Source organism: Diceros bicornis, chromosome 2 (genome assembly GCF_020826845.1).
Source record: "Diceros bicornis minor isolate mBicDic1 chromosome 2, mDicBic1.mat.cur, whole genome shotgun sequence".
NCBI lineage: Eukaryota > Metazoa > Chordata > Mammalia > Perissodactyla > Rhinocerotidae > Diceros > Diceros bicornis.
Genome location: NC_080741.1, coordinates 51,895,207 through 51,909,482, shown reverse-complemented (window position 1 = coordinate 51,909,482; position 14,276 = coordinate 51,895,207). Strand labels below are relative to the sequence as shown.

General features: G+C 40.9%; 1 protein-coding gene across 1 annotated transcript in view; it reads right to left on the bottom strand.

Moving 5' to 3' along the window:
- DOCK3 (dedicator of cytokinesis 3) overlaps positions 1-14,276 on the bottom strand; it is a 460,033-nt gene that overhangs the window by 237,177 nt on the left and 208,580 nt on the right. The window lies entirely within an intron of this gene.

The window sequence follows — 14,276 nt, the reverse complement described above, 5'->3', positions numbered from 1 at the left end:
TTTTTCCCCCAAAGCCCCAGTAGATAGTTGTATGTCATAGTTGCACAGCCTTCTAGTTGCTGTACGTGGGACGCAGCCTCAGCATGGCCAGAGAAGTGGCGTGTTGGTGCGCGCCCGGGATCCGAACCCGGGCCGCCAGCAGCAGAGCGCGCGCACTTAACCGCTAAGCCAATGGGGCCGGCCCTATAAAGAATGCTTTTAAAGGCAGATCAACCGGTACCATAGCGTTAGTAAAGTTTCTATTTGGGATGTCCTCTAAAAAGACACTTGCCAAAATAAGCTTGATTTCAAGTGGCTATAAATAAAATTAATTATAAAGCAAATTACAAACCAGTAGAATCAGCTAATGTTTTTAGGTGGCAGTGATCTTATGATTAAAATGTTTGGAACATCATACTACTTAGAAATCATTTAATGGAGCACTTAGAAATCATCTAATGGAGCATTAGACTTTTAAAAGTCCATCTTAAAGAGAAACTATTTACAACTAGAAGATCTTAGAAATCAAGCACTCTAACTACATCGTTTCAAATAGCATGCTGTCCTTTCTTCACTCAATGAACATCTGAAGACAAGTTAAGCACCGTGATGGTACACAATGCTGGCAGAAGGGAAGAACTCAAATTCTTGCCAGCTCAAAAAGCAACAAGGCCAAAGCAAACTGCATCATCTGGAAAATTGAGATCTTGACGATAAGCAATAAAGGCAATGTGGTGTTTGCTTTCAGCACATCATTTCTTTTTGATAAAAAAAGGCTACCTGTCTAAGTTTAAAATAGAAAATCAGAATTATATAATTATTTTCCCATCAAACCATACACAATAATCCACTGCATACATACATAAGCATTTATTCATCCACTCGATTAACAAATGCTTATTGAGCACCTGCTGAGTGTTTTCACTTTGCTGTGATCAAAAATCCCTATTCTCATGGTGCTTTCATCCTGGAGAGCAGAGACAGACCACAGAAATAAATGATGGTAGCAAAAAGTTCTAAGAAGAAAAATTAAAGCAGAGTAGGGACAGTGGGTAGCTAAGTGTGGACTGGCTGGGAAATGGAAGAAGGTACTGCTTCCAGTAGGGTGGCCAGGGAAAGGTTTCTTTGGGAGCTGAACTTTAAGTGGAAACCTGAATGAAATAAGGTGAAGGCATTTTGGAAAACTGGGGAAGTTTTAGAGGCATAAGAAACAGCAAGAGTAAATGCCCCCATGTGGAAGTGAACTCGGCATTTTCACGGAGAACAAAGAGGTCAGTGCAGCTGAAGCAAAGTGAACAATGGGGATCCAGTCAGAGAGGCAACAAGGACCAGGTTATGCAGGGCCTTTGTAAGCCATGTTAAGAGCTTTGGCTTATATTCCAAGCAAGATGGGAAGCCACTGGAGATTTGGAGCAGAAGAGTCATGTGATATGACTTAAGTCCTGAAAGCATCACTCTGAGTGCTCTGTTGAGAATAAACAATGAAAAGGCAAAGAGGAAAGTGGGAATTCCAGTCAGAAGGCTATTTATTACAACAATGCATAGGATGATGGCTGACTGGATGAAGGTAAGAATGGTGATGGTAAAAATTTTAGAGCTTGGAGTTTTGACATGTTTTGTAGATAGACCTGTCAGGACCTGCTGATAGATAAGATGTGGGATATGAATGTGGTCAACAATCACTCTTTTTCTTGGCCTGGGGAGCGTGTCTGGAAGAAGGACCAAGGTTCAACTTGGACATGCTAAGTTTGACATTGAGTTAAGAGGTCAGGAAGGTGAGAGTATCTAGCAGAGGAAACTAAGAAGGAGTAACCAGTGAGGTGAGAGGAAATACAGGAGAGTACTGAAAACAGGGGGACTTTGTTTTAAGGAGGACTTTGTCAAATGCACTGAGAGGTTAAATAAAATACAGACTGAGAATTGGCCTAGATTTGGCATTATGGTGGCCAGCAATGACCTCTACAAGGGCAGTTTTAAATGAATGGTTGAGTGAGTTCAAGAGTAATGGGAGAAAAAGGAATGGAGAGAGAGCACAGACAACTCTTTTGTAGAATTTTCAGTAATTTCAAGCAGAGAAATGGGGTAGCAGAATGGAGTTGTGTGATCAAGGGAAAGTTTTTTAAAATGGGACAAAATTTCAGGCTATTTGTATGCTGAAGGGAATGATCTAGTAGAGATGGAAAATTTGATGACGGAGGTGTTAAATCTTTGAGTAGCCAAGAAGAGACGGGTCCCAGGTCAAAAGGGGAGGTTTCGCTTAGGCTGGATACTCTATATAGCATCACGGAGGGAAAAAGTATAGAATATGGGTAGTAACATAGGTAGTTGGGAGATTTGGTGATAGGATAACTAAATTTTTTCTCTGGTTGCTTTAATCTCAAGGAAATAAAAAGCAAGGTCATCAGCCGAGCATGAGTGGGGTGGGACAGGGTGTTAGAGGTTGGAGAATATGTAAAACAGTTTCATAGAGAATGGTAACACAAATCAGCAGGGGAAAGGTGGTTCAACTGCCAGATGGTTTTGAGATTTGTGAACACTAATTAAAAGTGCGATTGTGGTTTTTTTTAAGCCAATTATAATGAAGTATATTGATATAGAAATATGTTTATATGTATGTGTATATATACACATATATACACAGACATAATATATACACACATGCACATACATACAATATCTATGCAACACATATATGCACACATATATATACAATATCAATGCAAGAATATACTAATAGAGTCTTTTAAGGCATTACATAGTTACTTATTTTTTTAATCAAGAGTTTCTAACAGGTTCTATTTTCCACAGTTGACTACAATATCTCCCACTCCAAGGACTCTTCTGCGAAAACATGACCTTGACACCCCTCCAGTATGAGGTGGAGTATATTTCTTCACACCCTTGAATCTGGGCAGGCCGTGAGACTGCTCTGACCAATCGAACACGACAGCAGTGAGCTAGGGTAGTTCTAGGCACAGCCCTTAACTAGTCTTGCAGCTTCTGCTTCCTGCCTCTTGGAATACATAGTCTTGGGAGGTTCCCTCTCAGAATTCAGCTTCCATGCTGTGCAAAGCCCAAGCTACATGGAAAGGCCAAAGGAGACACTCTAGTAAGCAGTCCCAGCTGAGTGAGTGAGCCATCTTAGATGCCATGTGTAGCCCAGTCGAGCCTTCAGAGGACCATAGCTCCTACCAACATGAGAAACTCTATGTGAAAATTGCCCAACAAGCTCACTGTATCCAGAGAAGAATGAAATATAGTAAATAGTTGTCTTAAGTCACTAAGCTTTGAGGTAGTTTGTTATGTAGATAGCTGGAACAACTGTACAGTATTTTTTTCCAATAGAAAATTAGTTACTGTTTCTAAATACATAAAGCTGGGAATGCTAACCCCGTACTAAGAATGAAATGGATCATATAATCAGAAAGCAGCACTATTATTACAATCAATGTGCTAATTTCTTTTTCCAGGCCAACCTAATGACCTCTTTGACCAGACGCCCTAGCACTAAAGGCTCCACTCAGCATTGCTCTGACACCACGCTGCACTATTGGGTTTATTAGCAGAAGAGAATACATACCATTCAAGTTGAGCAATCTGGGCAACTGGCCCCAGAGCACACAATTTACCTAGGATCACCTGATGCCACAGGACAGCTGAATATCCCACTCAGGCTGAACAATCCTTGTCTACTGAGAGGCCTGCTCCTCAGTGGATTAAAGTAACAGCATAATTAGGTTGGCAGTAAGGTTTAGCTTTCCTGTATCCCTAGTTCCTGTCACTGATAAAAATAAAAGCAGAAAAATTTTTAAAAAGAGGAAGAAGAAAAAGAAAGCTGTAGCCCACCTTAGCAACACGTTCACTCTCTCCAAAAGCTCTATAGTCTAATATTTGTCAAGAATAGTCACAAAATATTTGGACGGTATACTGAAGAGTCAGCAGAAAGCATAAATTTAGAATAATTAAACTATGTTGCAACTACATGCCAAGAAGAATCTGCCTCATCATTGTGAAAGAATCCCTGAAACTCTGCAGAAAAATTTTGAGTTTTAATACTCGATTTAAAAATTATTTTTACTAAACTGGTTGTAACCCAATGTGGAAAGAAAAGTTGTGCTGCAATGATGCCTCTGAGTTAGTAAATGAGCAAAGTTGTAGAGTATCTATCATAAAGTATGTTACACCTTTATTTTAAAACTACAAATGCATACAGACTAGTTAATATATGCTAATATGATTATAAAATCTAATTAAAAGAAAATTACATCAAAAGTACTGCTCTCCTCAAAGAGAACAAATGTCCTGCCATGAGTACTAAAAACTTTAGGTGAAAATCAATTTAATGGAAGTTAAACATTGCATCTAAAGTCCAAGTTGTTAAGAGAAGACTCCCAGATCTCTCTCCATTTTACCTCTTACTTTTGAATATTCTTTTTTTATATCTAGGTAGGTGGCTTATTTTCTCATTTTATTTCTTGTTAAAAAATTAACCATTAAGAACTTGAGTTTATTCAAACTTCTCCAATATTCCTTTTTTTAAATTATTATTAATAATCAAGTCTCTTACTATGAAGTAACCTCAAATCCTATTCAAAATGTTTATATTATACCCCAAAGCTCTAGGACTCATCTCAGCATAATATAAAAATATCTAAACTGCTGTATTTGCAACCCCAATGACCTTTCTGCAAAAAATATGTTTAAGCCCAGAAATTTAAACTTTCATTTTAGGTTGTTCAATGACATAGCTGGCAAAGGCTTGAAAATGAGTTCAAAAGAGAAATTTCTGTGAAACAAAACAATATCTAAATTCAAGCTCTTTCACACTGATCTTCAAAGCACATATTTGCAAGAAATAAAAATGCAAAAAAGCAATAAGGAACTTCTTTTTAAACTGTTCACTAATATGGCGGTGTGCCTATACAATCTATTTGCTTGGCATACATATTTACTCTTCCATCTCTCAGGGGCCAGGATTATCTTCCTCACTCCACTGACAACCCAAACACATTCTCCCTTACAGACTTATTGATAACCAAAATAACACCCTTTAAAACTTCAAGCCTCTTTTATAACACAAATATTTGCAGGAGAGCTAAGACTTGAAACTCTATCTTAGTTTAAGTAAGCTGATCAAAAATTCTTTCCCTAGAGCAAATAAGAATCTTCATAAGAAGAAGAAAAACCAACTGAAAGGTGGGGAAAATATCAGTGATATGAAAAATGTAGGCTGCAGTTGCTGATGTCAAGGGCACCCATCCACAATTCTGAACAGGCTAACAGTGGGCTGTGGACAATTAAGGCATTCTCAGGCTCACAGTCAGCCCTTCTACACAAGACAGAATGAACTTCTACTTAAAGACAGCATTTAATCTGTCTCCTCTAGGTACCTCTTCTTAGATACAGAGACCAATAAGAAACCTGCCCCAATTACCTCCTCCTCCAAATGTTAAAGATGAAAGCTGGAAAGTAGTTAACCTGGCAGAAAACACAAGACTGAAAAATAAGCCCTGGTGACAGAGTGAGGAAATCAGATGGGGAGGGTGGGAGGGTACAGAAAGGCTCAGGGACTGGAGGTACCAGTAACCTCTGAAGATGTATATGTTGGTGTGGGTGTGGTGGGTCTGGAGGGTGTGCTTGGGGAATGGAAACAGGAGAATTGGTTAAGGGGCTGGCCCGGTGGCATAGCGGGTAAGTTCCCATGCTCCGCTTTGGCAGCCCAGGGTTTACGGGTTTGGGTCCCAGGCACAGACCTACAAACCACCCATCAAGCCATGTTGTGGCGGCATCCCACATACAAAATAAAGGAAGACTGGCACAGATGTTAGATCAGGGACAATCTTCCTCACCAAAAAAACAAAGTCTTTTAAAAGGCTGTAAGACCTTCAGATCATCACCCTTACTCTACTCTGCCAGGCTTTCTCTACCTGATAGCTTTCTCCACGTGGTACTTTGCTCTCCGCAGAGGTTAAAACAGGGTCTATACACTGGAGGGCACCAAACAGAGCTGATGATGTTAAAACAAGGAGAAATTAAGTCAAAGACTAGGTAGTAAATGATGGGATCCCTGGTACTCTTCCCACACTGAGCTCCCAAAGTGTTGACAGCCAGGCCTACACCTTCTTAGGAAGGACAATATAGGATTCTTCACTGGGAAAACTCAGCCCAGGAAAAAGACCCAGAAATATTGGCAGTTGCTCTCCTCCCACGAAAAGCCAGTCCCTCTTCTGATCACTCTTGAGTAATGTCCATCAGTTAGTAAATACTAGCCCCATTCACAGAGCTTTCTGTCAATATTTTAATGCCTCATTCTTAAATATGAATAGAAAAGAACACCATATAAGGAAGAAAGCTTCCAACATGACAGAAAGAGACCCAAACAATCAGAAAAATGGAAATTGGAGGAAAGAGAAACAATGCCAGGAGTACAAGAAAATTTCAAAGAAATAATAATTAATATTTTCGGAGAGCATAGAGATAGGAACAGGATATAGTAACAGAAAAGGAGAAAAAGATCCAGAGCCGAAAGGGCTTTTGGAACTTAAAAATAGGATAGCTATAATTTAAAACAAAATTCAGTAAAAATGATAGAATAGAAAGTTGAGAAATTCTGCTAGAAAGTAGAACATAAAAGTAATACAATGGATAAATGGGGCAGAAAATATAAGAAAACTAGTGAATCATACCAGGACATCCAATTTTTTTTTTTTTCCCCCAAAGCCCCAGTAGATAGTTGTATGTCATAGTTGCACAGCCTTCTAGTTGCTGTATGTGGGATGTGGCCTCAGCATGGCCGGAGAAGCGGTGTGTCGGTGCACGCCCGGGATCCGAACCCCAGGCCGCCAGCAGCGGAGCACGCGCACTTAACCACTAAGCCACGGGGCCGGCCCCAGGACGTCCAATTCTAATAAAAGTTCTAGGAAGAGAGAACTGTGAGAACAGAGGAAGAAACTGCCAAAGAAGTGATAAAATAAATGTCCCAGAACTGAAGTAAATGAGTTTTTAGGATGACAGAACTCAGTCGGTATAATCAATGAAAAAAGATATAACTAAGACACATCACTGTAAAATTACAGAACACTGGGGATAAAGAAATGATTCTAAAATCTTTCATGGAAAACAATTTGTCGATTAAAGAGTCAGGAACTAGAATGACATTGGATTTCTCAACATCAACAATGGAAGGCAGAAAATAATGAAGCAATGCTTTAAAACTTCTGTACTTTATCTGTAACCAAGATTTTTATATCAAGCCAAACTATCAATCAAGGTAAGGCTAGACATTTCAAATATGCAAAATCTCAAAAAAAATTTTCTCCCACATACTTTTCACAGGAAGCTATGCAGAAAGAGAGTCATCAAATGAGGAAGTAAACCAAGAATAAGGTGACACTGGTTTAATCCAGGGGACAAATGGACCTAGGAGAGGGGCAAAGAAAATTCTCGCCAGAATAACACAGGAAGTTGGAGGGTTCCATATGGGATAACACTGAAAAAAAATTAAACCGGTAAAATACCTAAAGTGTTTGAACATACTCAAAGGAGATTTTCATTTCTGCCAGAGGGTTAGGCATAAAACAGAGGAAACAAAACAAATGAAAAGAGAAACAATTATTAACTATAAAAAAACAAAGTTACACAATAAAGGAAATGTAACCTTAATTCACTATGTGGCTCAGAGGCGAAGTACTAGTTACACAGGCATATTGCTTTAACCAAAAAAATGGTGATATAATTCTTTTGGAAGTATTAGAGGAAGGAAAGAGTATAAGTGCATGGAGAAGAACATTCAGAGTTTAATTCTTATCTTCTATAATAGGAGATCACTAAATGATACTTAAAAATAGAAAAAAATCAAGACATACATTATAAATTATTATTTAGAAGTATGAAATATCAGAAGAAATAGTTAAAGAGATGAATAAAATGGGTGTAGAGTGAGAATCAGGTACGGGGAGAGACAGGGCCAAGAACTACTATTTTTCATTAAAGGCCTAGTTGTTTTTAATGTATGATTTAAAACCCCATATATACATATATCTTTGATATATTTTTTGTGTGTGTGTGAGGAAGACCAGCCCTCAGCTAACATCCACGCCAATCCTCATTTTTTTGCTGAGGAAGACTGGCCCTGGGCCAACATCCATGTCCATCTTCCTCTACTTTATATGGGGGACGCCTGTCACAGCATGGCTTGACAAGCAGTGTGTAGGTCCACGCCCAGGATCCGAACCCGTGAACCTCGGGCCACCGAAGCGGAGTGCGTGAACTTAACCACTACGCCACCGGGCCTGCCCCGATATCTTTGATTTTTTTTAAAAGATGAAATTAAATAACCCCTACCATAAAAGGCTCTCCCCTATCCTCTACCACAAGTGGGTTGCTCTGGGTCACAAAGTTAAGTAGAGTGTCAATCCAGCCTTCACTGCTGTTTATTACTTTAAATATTAACAAATGAAATCGGCCAAACCTGCACTAGTACAATGATCCCCTGTCAGAATCAACACAAAGCTTGGCCATTTATACATCTCATTCCCAGAGTGGAGGAGGAACAAAACACATTCCACAGCAGAAGAATGCCCTGGAGAAAGCTTTGTCTCCTGACTAGAGCACAGCATCTGTCCATTCATAGCTTTCACATCTGGTGACAGTACACACAGGACAGAAATGACAGCAGCTATCGTGCCAACCAAGCTACTTCACGATATGAGTCACCCTCCTGCAGCAAAGAAGGGAAAAAGGCAGAAGGAGCACATTTGCATCAAAGTTATCAAGAGATGCATCATGAACAGTACTTTCAACACAAGGCCATAACGTAATTCCAAGAGCATAAAGGGACTGTGTTGTGCTAAATCCTACCCATCTGGCTCTAGCCCTTTTAAATGACTCTTCCTTACTACTGAAAAGAACAAAACAGCTGGGAACTTTAAATGAAAACATAAACTACCTCACTCCCCCACTCCACCACCCCTTACCATTTACCCCTCGAGTTTATCACCATTAAAAACACTCAATCTATAAAGAGCTTTTATAAGACTAATGAAACCAGAATCAAGATGAACAGACAACCAACCAGCTGGGAGAGAATATTTGCAAAACATACATCTGACAAGGGGTTGATCTCCATAACATATAAAGAACTCACACAACTGAACAACAAAAAAACAAACAACCCGATCAAAAAATGGGCAGAGGAAATGAACAGACACTTCTCCAAGGAAGATATACAGATGGCCAATAGGCACATGAAAAGATGCTCAACATCACTAATCATCAGGGAAATGCAAATCAAAACAACACTAAGATACCACCTCACACCCGTTAGAATGGCTATAATCACCAAGATAAAAAACAACAAATGTTGGAGAAGATGTGGAGAAACAGGAACCCTCATACACAGCTGGTGGGAATGCAAATTGGTGCAGCCTCTATGGAAAACGGTATGGAGATTCCTCAAAGAATTAAAAATAGAGATGCCCTATGATCCAGCCATCCCACTACTGGGAATCTATCCAACGCACCTGAAATCAACAATCCAAAGAGGCTTATGCACCCCTGTGTTCATTGCAGCATTATTCACCATAGCCAAGAAGTGGAAGCAGCCTAAGCGTCCCTCGACTGACGACTGGATCAAGAAGATGTGGTATATATACACAATGGAATACTATCAGCCATAAAAAAAGACAAAATCGTCCCATTTGCAACAACATGGATGGGCCTGGAGCGTATTATGTTAAGTGAAATAAGTCAGAAAGAGAAAGACAAACACTGTATGATCTCACTCATATGTGGAACATAAACCAACACATGGACAGAGAAAATTGGACTGTGGTTGCCAGGGGCAGTGGGGGTGGGGGGTGGGGGGTGGGCACAAGGGGTGAAGGGAGTCATATATATGGTGATGGACAAACAAAAATATACAACCCAAAAATTTCACAATGTTAGAAACCATTAAAACATCAATAAAAAAAAACAAAAAACAAAAAAAAACAACACTCAATCTGTGAAATTTATCCAGACCATCTCCTGCCTTCCTACGACTGATCCTTGCTCTGGAGTTTCATAATTTTTTAATGTAGAGACAATACAGCACAGTGGGTAAGAATACTGGCTCTGGAGTCAGAATGCCTGGTTTTCTATTTCAATTCTGCCAACTGCGGTGCCTTGGGCAAGTTTACTAACCTCTGCGTGACTTTGGTTGCCTCATCCTTTTAATAATAACAACAACAAAAAAAGAGCATCTGTCTAGGGTTGTAAGGGGTTAACTGTGCCTGGAACCTAGTAAGTGCTCTTAAGTGTAGTTATTACCATACCACATTCCTTGCCCTCCCTCCAAAAGACACTGCTGTTGACATGGCTCTCAAACATCACCAAGTCTTCTAGATTACGACCATGGCACCCTTGCCAGGGCACCACATCTGGCCCGTCCTCCAGTCTTACTATGTGCACTTCACTAATAATAATCCTTTCAACCTCCTACAGGTAACCACGATCTTCATTTGTATCCTTTTGTTCCTTCATATTTTAGCAATGTATTTATCTCTTAAAAAGTACTGTTTGGGGGCCAGCCCGAGGTGTAGTGGTTGAGTTCGGTGCATTCCACTTCGGTGCCCCAGGTTCACGGGTTTGGATCCCGGGCGTGGATCTACACTACTCGTCAGCCACCCTGCGGCAGCAACCCACATATATAAAGTAGAGGAAGACTGGCACAGATGTTAGCTCAGGGCTAATCTACCTCAAAGTAAAAGCGAGGAAGACTGGCAACAGATGTTAGCTCACGGCTAATTAGCCTCAGGAAAAAAAAAAAAGTAGTTTACTTTGCCTATTTTAAAAAACTTTCTACACAAAAATTTTACATCCTCCTGATGAAATGAACCCTTTTAAAAAATGTGTTACTCTGAATAAGGTAGACAGAAGCTATTTTATAATTTCTTTTCTTGAAAAATAAGAGAAACAAATTAAGCATTACTAATATGAAGTCCTAGGCCTGACCCCAATGGGCTGCCATCAGACTGCTACATCACAAAATATAAAACGAAGAATTTAATAAAAGTAAAGCATTTTAAATCAAGTTACTTTCATTAAAAATATATATGGTTATATATAACCATCTAATACCATAATTGTTTAATTCTCATATACCAATATGATACTATTGATGATATTTACTGAACAGAATATTGGTTTTAAACCACATAAAAATTTATATTATTTAATCTTTCTGATGTTGAAATTTAGTTCTGTTTTCTATGTTTAATAACATTAATATACATGGATACATACATAGATTATAAGTAAGTATATGTGCATTCAAAAAAAACTTTTAATGGTTATGATGCACAATGAAAAACTAGTTTGGAAACCACTACTCTAAATCACCTCTAACAGAAACAACAGGTGTATTCAGCCTTATACATTGTTCAGTGCAGCCACTCTGAACTCCACTCAATTTTTTGTAATTTCCAGACTGGTAGAGACGGTAGAAGAAGTAAATCCATCTCCTTCTATCAGCACAGCTCCATGTCTTTAATGAGGATCAAGAGAAGAAGGTTCATATATGGTAATGCAAAGGTGTATTCCCTGGGCAAGACTATCTGGTTCACTAGAAAGATTCCTCCAAAAGGATAATTGTGTGGTAAACTGACAACTATCCATGGTCTGGCTCTTAGCACAGACATGATTTTGACCATGCTGCAGAGTTGAATGGACTTCAGAATAATGACCAACTCTAACAAAACTTCTTTGGAACCTTATTTATAAAAGCAGAACCCAAAGTAAACTATTAAAACCAACATGCTGAGGCGAGAAATCAAGATGGTGGTGTAAGCAGACTCTGAACTCACCTCCTCCTACGGACACAGCCAATTTACAACTACTCATGGAAAAATTACCCCTGAGAGAGAACTGAAAACTGGATAAGAGGAACTCCTGCAACAAACGACAATCCTAATTGAGGTGAAAGCTGCAGAAATTCCCTTCCAGAGAGAAAAACGCCACTGTTACAGGCTTCAGCGCTTCACGGCCGCCAGGGAGCAGCCCAAAGGTATGAAGCCCTCCCTGGAGGAATGGGGCCCTGAGCCGGGAGAGCTCCCACTGTAGGCATTTTGCGGACCCAGTACAATCAAGATGAGTGGCATAATATCTGACTTTGCCTGCTGCTAAAACAATGGGAAGTACCCCCAGAAAAGCTGGCTCACAAAGAAATTAAAACCGGCTCTTAAAGGGCCCACGCACAAGTTCACCCATTTCAGAAAGCAACCTAAAATCACCAGAAAGAAAGGTGCACAGTCTTTTGGCGAAAAGAGACTCACCTGATAGGCTCTGAGCACATCTCAGCGAGAGGTGAGACCTCTCCAGGGACTGGGATGTTGGCAGCAGCCACTGTTGTCACCAGGTGTGGGCATGCTGACACAGACGCTGGCAGATGCCATTGGAGTTCTCCCTGGGGCCTGCTAGCCCAGGGTCTGCCCCACTCTCTAGAGCACTGATTTAATCTAGTTCAGCGAGGGCAGGCAGCCCACCCTAGGGATTGGCCCCACCCAAAAACAAGCCCTCGGGCAACTTGTGGGCCTGCATGGTTTGGTGACTGGATTCTCTGCAGCCTGGTGACTGGGCCCACTTCAGTGGGCCAGGCGTGCACAAGGAGCAGGTAGAAAGTGTGGGGTGGTGGTGGAGTGTGTGGGTCTCCCGCCATGGAGAGACTGGGCGACTTCAGGAGGTGGGGGCGCGCACACGGGGCAGGACTGTGTTGACTGTGCGTGTGGACCTGTGGGCGGTGGGGCTTGTCAGCTGCAGAAGACTTGTGCATCTCAAAGACCCACGTAGGGGGTTTGCCCCACATTCCAAAGGCTGAAACAATTGGGTGCTCCCATGCCTGAGGCCAACCCCACCCAGCTGCAATCCTCAGAGAGCTGAGAAGAGACCTAAAGGCTGGAGGCTTACAGCAGTTGTAAGCTCCTGAGCCTAACAACCAGCCACGCTGGGGAACTACTCACTTAAAAGAAATACTGAGACACAAATGTGCTATTAGAACTTGCAGCCAACTATGCTGGGGCTCCCGACACCCGATAAAGAGACTGAAGAGCCCACAACAACTACAAGCAGCTGAGCATTACAACAGCTGGCCAGGAGCATAGCTCAGCCTCCCTGGGCACCTACAGGGAGAGCAAACACGCCACAACAGAAGGACACACGTCTCCCACATAGGGGTCACTCCTGGAACATTCAGAACTGAGGGAAGCACGCTGCAGGTCTCATAAGGCATCACTTATATAAGGTCACCTATCCAAGAGCAGGAGACGTAGCTGACCTACCTAATACACAGACACAAGCACAAGGAAAGAGGCAAAATGAGGAGGAAAAGGAATACATTCCAAGTTAGGGAACAGGAAAAAACCCCAGACAAAACTCCACCTATGTGAAACAGAAACGAGCAACCTACCCAACAAAGAGTTCAAACAAAGAGTGTTAAGGATGCTCAATGATGTTGGGAGAAGAATGGATGAACTCAGTGAGAACATCAACAAAGAAATGGAAGATATAAAAAAGAACGAATCAGAAATGAAGAATACAGGGGCCGGCCCCGTGGCTTAGTGGTTAAGTGCGCGCGCTCCGCTGCTGGCGGCCCAGGTTCGGATCCCGGGCGTGCAGCGACACACTGCTTCTCCAGCCATGCTGAGGCTGAGTCCCACATAGAGCAACTAGAAGGATGTGCAACTATGACATACAACTATCTACTGGGGTTTCAGGGGAAAAATAAATAAATAAAATTATTACAACAAAAAAAAGAAATGAAGAATACAATACTGGAAATGAAAAATTCACTAGAGGGACTCAAAAACAGAGTAGAGGATACAGAAGAATGGATCTGCGAGCTGGATGAAAGACTAGAGGAAATCACCTAAGCTGAACAGGAAAAGAAAAAAGAATTAAAAAGAGTGAGGACAGTCTAATGGCCCTCTGGGACAACATCAAGCACACTAACATCCATGTTATAGGTGTCCCAGAAGGAGAAGAAAGAGACAAAGGGACAGAGAATCTATTTGAAGAAATAATAGATGAAAATTTCCCTAACATAAGGAAGGAAAGAGACATCCAGGTACAGGAAGCATAGAGAGCACCAAACAAGACAAACCCAAAGAGGCCCACACACATAATTAAAATGTTCAGAATAAAAGATAAACAGAGAATCCTAAAACCCGCAAGAGAAAGAAAAGTTACATACAAAGGAAACCCCATAAGTCTATCAGCTGACTTCTCAGCAGAAACATTACAGGCTAGAAGAGAGTGGCACGATA